General features: G+C 38.5%; 1 non-coding gene across 1 annotated transcript; it reads left to right on the forward strand.

Annotated features, from left to right (window-relative positions):
* Window positions 1-9055: 9055 nt before the first annotated feature.
* On the forward strand, window positions 9056-9162 carry LOC122071815. Its single transcript, XR_006138287.1, has one exon. It is a non-coding gene; the product is annotated as a small nucleolar RNA R71 (small nucleolar RNA).
* Window positions 9163-9988: the final 826 nt, after the last annotated feature.

Here is a 9988-nt window from a genome sequence, read left to right on the forward strand (position 1 = left end):
TAATCAACCCGAATAATTAATTTAGCCCATAAATCCAACATCTTCAACAGATTTATGCATGGATCCAGTCACACTCGATTTTGAATCACCTAGTAACAAGATCCTTCCCGAAGGAGGTGCAGGACCAATAGCAATTGCTATTGGCCTTGCAACCATGGCCGATCACCAAGCAAATCTTCCTTACCTTCTCCAATTCGCTAGAGCTTCTCTCTCCTCTCCAGGACTGACTCCCAGCCGAAATTCCCCAAATTTAGGTTAACTTAGACTTGTAAAATGGGGGATTGAGTATATTTTGTGACTCTATGTTAGCCAACTCACTAAATATACTAAATCTAAGCTAGGTGAAGTGTGGGGGGGTGCTCTACACATAAACCAACTCCATAATAATGAAACCTAACTTGTAAACCATTCAAAGTGAGATACAATAGGGAATAGAGCTATAATAGGTAACCCCCACAAAATCACACATACATATACACATTGAAAAGGACCCAGGTGACCTATGGAGCAAATCCGGCAAGGAAACCCAATTTTTGGCTTCACCAGCTAATGGTCACCAAATTAGTCGGTGAAAAATGGACTATCCGTTGGCGAACCCTGTAGGCATGAATTTGGGATTTTTTCACCCTCTCAGATCCATCTGCTGATGAACTCAACGGTAGATGGGCATCCACCGATGAGCATCCACCAGTGAACCACCAAGCATATTGTTTTGAACCACTTTTGATTGGTTATTTGAATTATAGAAAGACCTTCCCTATGCTTGAGCATTGACCAAAAAAACCCCTTTGTTCCAATATATAGAACCGTCAAGCGATATGGCTACGGGATGCGAGAGCACTACGAACCGATGCCCATCTACTAATGACCATATAGAACCCATGTTCCAATGTTGGTTTAGGATCATAGTTGGAATATAATGGGGATAATTAATGATATAAATGTTAACGTTAATCTCTTTAATTATTTAGGAACCTAATCAACTTAGTGAGGTACACGATTACGGGAATTTAACAAACAGTTGATTTCGGGTTTTCGAGATGAGTGGGTGTTGTGAATTATTTTATGGCGTGTTTATAACATGATGAACATGCGTGTGATCATATTATTTTGCATATTATAAACTTGTTACTTGTGGAGAATCTTGATGTTGAATAATAATATGAATTGTGGTTGTGTATGTGTATGTGGATGGCTGGGACGCAGGGTGGCTGAAGGTTGGGTTCTGGCACTGCATATTCAATGTGTGTGTGCATGTGTGTATGTGTGTGTGTTTTAGAGATTTGGATGCAGGGTAGCTGAAGGTTGGATGCCAGCACTACATGCCCATAGTGTGTGAGTGTGGGCTACAGGGTAGCCGAAGGTTGGGTTCCGGCACTGTACACCCATGAGGTGTGTGAGTATGACTATGATGTCAAATGTCTCATGTTAGAATGCATTGGGCTAAGATAACCATTGTTTGAGATTTAAAATGTAACCGCAAGCGTACGGATCAGTGTAGCTACGGGTCGAACACAGGGAGAGCAGCCACTTTATTTTTTTATTTCTTTTAATAATGCGAAAGCAAACCGATTAATGGTTGTGATCTAATTCTAATTACCGTCCTAAACATAAGTATCTAAAATAACATCCTAACCATTCGTCATCTAAAAATTTAAAAACGCAAGCCATGTAAATAAAATTAAATAAATAAATAACTGAAAATAAACAACCCACGCAATTAAAAAAAAAACAATAAAGGGAAAAAATGCTGAAATAAAAATAAAGTAAAAGAAAGAAGAAAAAGCTAGAGAGAACTCACAAGTAGGTTTCTCTACTTAGTCCGAGGGATGCATCATAATATGAGCTTCCCTACTTGACCAGAGAGTCACTCTTACAAGGGTTACTCTACTTGGCTTTAGGGAAAGGGAGACAATTAAAATAAAAGCAATAAATTGATGGTTCTATGGCTAGGAGGGGCAAAGCCAACACATACACTAGCCATGAACCTTAGAGGAAAGGGATAGCAATAATGTAACGACTGAAAATAAAAATCCTAAATTAAGAAAGAAAGGGTAGTCAAAAGAGGGAATGAGAAGGGAGAGAGAAGACTACTGAAGGAGTCTACTTACTTGAACTTCAACCCTTGAACTGAAAACTTGATCGATTTGAGATACTACCAGTACTAAAAATCAGATCTGGCATAAACCAAATCTGAAATTTCTAGTACTAGAGAAAACAAATCTTGAAAAAAAAAATTGCTTCACGGCTCGTGATCTTGTCACCTAGATCTAAGCCTAGAACTATAACTTAAAAAATTACAACTCAATTGCATAAATCATAAACATAAAAGGCTGAATAAGAATAAAAGAGTGCTTGCATTAATTGACATAAAAAACTATTATAAAAGTGATTAAAGCAAAAATAGAGAAGAACTAAAACTAAAGAGTGAGAGTGGGAGAGAGAGAAGAAAACTAAGCATAAACTAGAAAATAAACTAGGAGGAATAATAATTAGGAGGGGGGAGGAAGCGGCTTTTATAGGGCTTTTGTCTTGCCTCCTTCCTTCTACAAATCTTCTTTAAGAAAAGAAAGAAAATAAAATAAAATAAAATCTTGGTAAAAATCCTCATTCTCTGAGATATTGTGTGAGGAAGGAGAGAATCCGTTTTCAAAATTAACAAATTCTATTCCTTCATTGCAATATTAATCAATATCTTGCAATCTTGATTAAATCATAAATGAATTTCTGCATAACATCTTCAAGATCTTGTGAGGTGGCAAGGAGAGAGAATAATCTTCAGGATTTTGTACGAGAAAGGATGTGGTACCAATGAGTGGGTCCCACCTTTGGACTGGTTCTTGATTCACTTTAAGCATTTTCTCTTGTAAACTTGGAAACTAAAAAAAAAAACAAGAAAAATAAAAGTAGTACTATCCAAAGTGGGGCAAAATGTACACTTATATTCCTAAGATTTCACACATTATTGTGCTCATCAAATTCCCCCATACTTGACTTTTGCTTGTCCTCGAGCAAGATAAATAAATAAAGAAAAAGCCTAACTCACTTTTGTAGGAATCACGGTTGCACTTAGCATGTGCAACAAGCCTTTAAACCCCTAAGTTACCCTAGTGGACGAGTTGTGTCTCGTGGGTGTTTGCAATGAATATACACCCAAAATTTAGAATAAACAAATCACAACCTTGGCTAAAGGTAAGGCTCATACTGATTCGGAGCAAAAATAATTTCTCTTACAAGGGACCCCCACACTTAAACTTTTATTACCCTTTATCAATTCCAGGCTCTAGCATATTTCTTAATTTGGAACTCACCTCGTCTCTTCCAAAACATCCTTATCTTAAGGCAAAACCACTTGTGAAGAAATAGGGAACCAATGACTAAGGCGTTGGAGTGTTTTTGACCAAACATGTTACCAAGCAATAATGACATTTGCACATTTTTTTTTTTTTTTTTTTTTTGAATAATAAACTCTATTCTACTCCACTACTTTTGGCTTGAATGATATGGTGGAGCAAACACCAGACACCCAAGTTACTATGTAGCTTCGCTTTTTGCATATGCCCACAAAGGCAGTGATGCTAGAGTTACTTCAGAAGTTTCCTCCCAAGGAATTTCGATCAAGACACCACACTTCCTGAGGCGCAATGCCCTGTCTAGTTCCAAGGGAATCAACTCTTATTCTTCTTTATACCACATTTCACATTTCATTTAAAATTGTGCATTTGTCAACCCATGCCAAATTAAAAAGAAGGTCTCAACTCCAAATCAAAAGTACAAGGAACCCACAGACTTACATATGGTCCATCACCATAAAACAGGGGTCTCTTATTTTTCAAAAGAAAGTCCCATCTCAAGACACATACTTGTTTCTTTCTTCTCAACAAGGTTTTATAAGTTTAAAATGGGTACCTTAGTCAAAACTTTTATTTTCATACATCAAGCAACCGAATGGTATGATCATTAGCCAAAAGCCAAAGTAGGATTTCATCCTTAGCAAGCTCAAAAATAAAAAGAAAAACAAACAAAACAAAGTGAAAAAAACAAAAACTGGTTTCCCTCCCCAACACTTAAGTCATGCAATGTCCTCAATGCATGAAAATAATTAAAAGCAAAGACAATGCAAGGGGGTCATACCTGATTAAAAGTTAGTCATCAGTGTAAAGAGGTTCATGGAGATTCATGACCTCTTCACTACTAGTATTAGGAAACTCGAGGAACGGTTTCAAACGCTGACCATTAACCTTCGAAATTACCTCTGTTCCTGGATTCAAAATCTCCACAGCCCCATGGGGATATACATTATGGATAATAAACAGGTCATCCCATCGGGATTTAAGTTTACCAGGAAAAAGATGCAATCGAGAGTTGTACAATAAGACCTTATCACCAATTGTAAAAGATTTGCGCAGAATGTGCTTATCATGGAAAGCTTTGGTCTTTTCCTTGTAAATCCTAGAACTTTCATAGGCATCATTCCTAAGTTCCTCCAACTCAGATAGTTGGAGCCTACGGTGAATTTCCGGATCAGATAAATCAAAGTTGCGCTTCTTGATGGCCCAAAAGGCCTTATGCTCCAACTCAACTGGTAAGTGACAAGCTTTTCCATACACCAAACGGTAGGGAGACTGGCCAAGGTCAGTCTTGAATGCAGTCCGATGTGCCCACAAGGCATCAATGAGCCTAAGGGACCAATCCTTACGGTTGGGATTAACAGTTTTCTCCAAGATTTGTTTGATCTGCCTATTAGACACCTCCACTTGGCCACTAGTTTGGGGGTGATAAGGGGTAGATAACTTATGAGTGATCCCATACTTTTTCATTAAGGCCTCAAAAGGCCGATTACAAAAATGAGTACCCCTATCACCAATTATTGCACGTGGTGTACCAAAGCGGGAAAAAATGTTCTCTTTGTAGAAACTGGACCACCACTTTGTGGTCATTAGTTTTACAAGGTATGGCCTCTATCCATTTAGAAACATAATCAACGGCCAAAAGTATGTACAAATTCCCAAAGGAATTAGGGAATGGTCCCATAAAATCGATGCCCCAAACATCAAAGATCTCAACTACCAAAATAGGGTTGAGGGGCATCATATTCCTCTTATTGATACAGCCAAAAGACTGGCAGGTGGGACAAGCCTTGCAAAAATCAAAAGCATCTCTAAAAAGAGTGGGCCAATAAAATCCGCATTGGAGAACCTTTGCAGCAGTTTTCTTAGGTCCAAAGTGTCGACCACATGCATGATCATGACAAAAAGAGATAATAAAATGTTGCTCATGATCAGGAACACATCGTCGGATAATCTGATCCGGACATATCTTAAACAAATAAGGATCATCCCAGAAAAAGTGCTTAACTTGGGAATGAAACCTATACTTATCTTGGGTGGACCAGTGATCCGGAGTCACACTTGAAACTAAGAAGTCGACAATGTCAGCAAACCATGGTTCACTGGACATTGCAAATAATTGTTCATCTGAAAAGTTCTCGTTGACTAGAGAATCAACAGTCAAGGAATTGGGAAGCCGGGATAAATGGTCTGCAACTAGGTTTTCAACCCTTTCTTATCCCTAATTTCTAAATCAAACTCTTGCAAAAGTAAAACCCACCTAATGAGATGGGCTTTGGCATCCTTCTTCTGAACTAGGTATCTGAGGGCAGAATGATCAATATACACCACCACATGTGAACCAACTAAGTAAGATCGAAACTTTTCTAATGCAAACACAACAGCTAAAAATTCTTTTTCAGTCGTTGTATAATTGAGTTGTGCATCATTTAAGGTCCTACTAGCATAGTAAATGATAGTGGGCAACTTATTAATCCTTTGACCCAAAATCGCTCCTATGGCAAAATCCGAAGCATCACACATCAATTCAAAAGGTTCAATCCAAACAGGAGGTTGAACAATGGATGCATTGGTCAACTCCTTCTTAAGTTGTTTGAAGGATTCTAGGCACTCTTTAGAAAACTCAAAAGTTTGATCTTTGGCAATGAATGAGGTGAGAGGTCGGGCTAACTGACTAAAGTTCTTAATAAACCTTCTATAGAAGCCCGCATGCCCTAGAAAAGACCGAACATCCTTAACAGATTGAGGAGGTGGTAAATTATCAATTAAATCCACTTTGGCTCTATCTACCTTAATTCCCTCCTTGGATATTACATGGCCTAAAACAATACTAGATTTAACCATAAAATGACATTTCTCCCAATTCAAAATCAAATTCTTAGATATGGATCTTTTCAAAACTAGGGAAAGATGATGAAGACATTCAGAATAGGAATTCCCATGAATTGAAAAGTCATCCATAAATACTTCTAAGAATTTTTTGACCATGTCAGAAAATATGCTCATCATGCATCGTTGGAACGTAGCAGGGGCATTGCAAAGCCCAAAGGGCATATGCCTGTAAGCAAATGTTCCATATGGGCATGTAAAAGTGGTCTTATGTTGGTCCTCTAAAGCAATTGGGATTTGGTTATAGCCAGAATGTCCATCAAGAAAACAATAGTATTCATGTCCAGCTAACCTCTCTAACATTTGATCAATGAATGGCAATAGGAAGTGGTCCTTCCAGATTGCCACATTAAGTTTCTTGTAGTCTATGCACACTCTCCACCCTGATTGGACACGAGTTGGAATTATTTCATTATTGGCATTGGGAACTACAGTCACCCCAGACTTCTTAGGCACTACGTGAACTGGGCTTACCCATTGGCTGTCAGAAATAGGATAAATTATTCCATGATCCAAGTACTTTAGGATCTCTTTCTTAGTGACTTCCATCATCACAGGGTTAGCTCTTCTTTGGGGTTCCGTGGATGATTTGGAATCCTCTATAAGATGTATATGATGTTACACAATGGAAGGGTTTATACCCTTGATATCATCCATGGTCCAACCTAGGGCTTCCTTATTATCTTTTAACACTTTAAGTAACTCCTCTTCCTGGCTAGAAGTCAAATTTGAAGAAATTATTACAAGAAGAGTCTGGTCAGGCCCTAGGAAAGCATACCTCAAATTAAATGGCAACTCCTTAAGATCTAGCTTAGGGGGCTCAACTATGGAAGGTTTGGGAATGGAATTGAAAAGGGGTCCTAAGGGCTCCACAAGTGTGTGAAGAGTCAAGACTTTAGAAAATAAATTTTCACTATCATCATCCAACTCATCCATACACTCTTAGAATTCTGAATCAAAATCAATATCAAAGTTGGTAATTAAATCATCAGAAAAATCTAGAAAATCCTCAAGCATATTGATCTCTTCTTCCATATGTGGTTGCTTGCCTATCCTAAACATGTTAAACTCTACAGTTTGGTTACCAAGATAATCTTAGGAAACCATTCCGGTAATTGATTAATGCATTACTGGTAGCCAAGAATGGTCTTCCTATAATTATTGGGATCTCATCCTTGGTTGAGAAGGGCTTAGTATCTAACACAATGAAATCAACAGGGAAAATAAATTCCCCCACCTTTAGTAAGACATCCTCAACCATCCCTTTAGGAATCTTAACAGACTTATCTGCCAACTGAAGAGTAGTTCCAGTGGCTTTCAATTCTCTTAATCCTAGTTGCTTGTACACATGGTAAAGTAAAAGATTCACACTTGTGCCAAGGTCAAGTAAGGCATGCTCAATGTAGGTGTTGCCTATGACACAAGATATTGTAGGGCTCCCTGGATCCTTATACTTGGCTGCTATAGGCTGAGTAATTATGGAACTAATGTTACCTGCCAAGAACGCCTTTTTAGGCACACTAGTGATACGTTTGTGAGTACACAAATCTTTCAGTACCTTTGCATAGGCAGGGATCTGGGATATGGCATCCAAAAGGGGGATGTTCACTTCTACCTTTTTGAAGACTTCTAAAATTTTGTCTATGGAAGCAGTCTTCCTTTTATTTACTAAACGATTAGGAAATGGGACAGGATGAACATAAGGACTATTAGGGATTTGCCCATGTTCAGAAGAATCATTTTCGGTTTCCTTAATCAAATCATCTTTAGTTTCAGAAAAATCTTTAGGTTCATCAGACGAACCTGGAACAAGAGCCACTCTTGTGTCCTCAACTGAAGGAGAGTTAACAGGAGTAATAGATGGGGAAGATTTAGGAACGCTCTGTTGGTACTCTTTACCACTCCTAAGGGCATAAACAACATTACATTGGTTAGAAGGCCCTTGTTGGGTCTAACCTTGTACTATATTCAATGGTGTATTAGTTGATGTTTGTGAATTAACAGGCTGATGATGCCTAGGGTTAGGCTCTGGTTGACTGGGTAAAGTTCCCTTCTCCCTCTCACGCATAATTGAGACAACTTGGGTAAGTTCTCTCATAAGATTTTGATGGCTTGTCATGAGGAGGGCCATAATTTTTTCCAAGTCACTTATTCTACTTACCTCTCCAGTGTTGGTAAACCCAGGAGGTTGCTGATAAGATGATAGGAGAGAGGCCCTAGGAAAACTAGCCTGAGGTCCTGCATTTGACTTAGGAAAAGTATTTTGGAAAAAATATTGTTGTGCAAAGGGAGCCCTTTGGAGTCCAGGTTGACCTTGATTATGGAAATTGGAAGGTCCTGCTTGGTTGCCCTGATTCCAAGAGAAATTTGGGTGATTTCTCCATCCTGGATTGTAGGTATTACTATTTGGATTATTCTGGTATAAGGCATTAACACTATTATTAGAAGTGCCCCCAGAGGTATTGGGGCATTCTTCTAGGAGATGTCCAGGGGACTGGCACCAAGCACAAATCTTAACCAAATTGACTGATGATGGTTCTCTAGGAACAATAGCCTCAATTCTCTTGATTAGGCTATCCAAATGGGCTTCCTTGGCTACTATCCCATCCACAAGATATCCTTTTCCTCCTATGGTTCTTTCACTCTCTTGGGTTGATTTCCACTCACGGGTTTTGTCAGCTAAGTCAAGTAAGAATTCCCATGCCTTTCCTTCATCTGTAAAGGATGTGAATCCCTCAGGGCACATAGACTCTATCATTTGTTTAGTTGGGTAATCAATACCCTCATAAATTATTTGACATAAATGCCATAGGTCTAGGCCATGGTGAGGGCATTCTTGGAGTAGATCCTTGAATCTCTCCATAAGTTTGGAAAATGACTCACTAGGCTTTTGCCTAAACTGAAGGATATCACTTCTAAGCTTAATGGTTTTGTGAGTTGGGAAAAAATTCTTAAGGAAGACAACTGTGAACTGTTCCCATGAGGTTATGGAATTTGTGGGTAACCCATACAACCACTTCTTAGCTTGGTCTTTCAATGTAAAAGTGATAAACCTAAGCTTAACAGCATCATCAGAAAGCTGTTGGATCTTAATTAGAACACATATCTCTTCAAATTCCCTTAGAAATAGGTATGCATCCTCAGAGGTCAACCCATGGAAGTGGGGCAACATAGTGATGTATTGAGATTTGAGTTCAAAATTATTGCCCTGGGCTTGTGGTAGAACTATGCAGGAAGGTTGGGCTATTCTAGGAGGGTAGAACCTATCTTTCAGAGATTTAGGTGAAGAGTTTTGCTGTTGGTCTCCCATATTGAAGGGTTTTAAAGAGAGCAAACGTATAGGGTCACTACTTGTTGGATCTCTTCTTTTTAACCGATTCTTAGTATTACGTACCCACCTAACACTCATGCAACAGAAAACTACTCACAACTAAAGAATGGATAGCAAAACTTTTTTTTTAATGATTTTTTTTTATTTATTTTTTTTTTTTTTTTTTTTTTTTTTTTTTTTTTTTTTTGGGAGCTTACCGGCAGGGATCCGGGGTTGCTCAGGTCAATTCCTGAGGTACTGCTACAGGGCGAAACCTGTCTTTATCATACTGTGAGGCATGGCGACCTCCACCGATACAACTACTATTGCAAGTTGTTCTTCTCAGGAATTTACTAAAAGAAACGGAAAAACAAAACAAAGCAAACAAAACACTCCGATTTACCAAAAGAAAGAGAAAAATAACATGGAACAGTCTCCC

This window comes from Macadamia integrifolia, unplaced genomic scaffold (genome assembly GCF_013358625.1).
Source record: "Macadamia integrifolia cultivar HAES 741 unplaced genomic scaffold, SCU_Mint_v3 scaffold_9A, whole genome shotgun sequence".
In the NCBI taxonomy this organism is placed as follows: domain Eukaryota; kingdom Viridiplantae; phylum Streptophyta; class Magnoliopsida; order Proteales; family Proteaceae; genus Macadamia; species Macadamia integrifolia.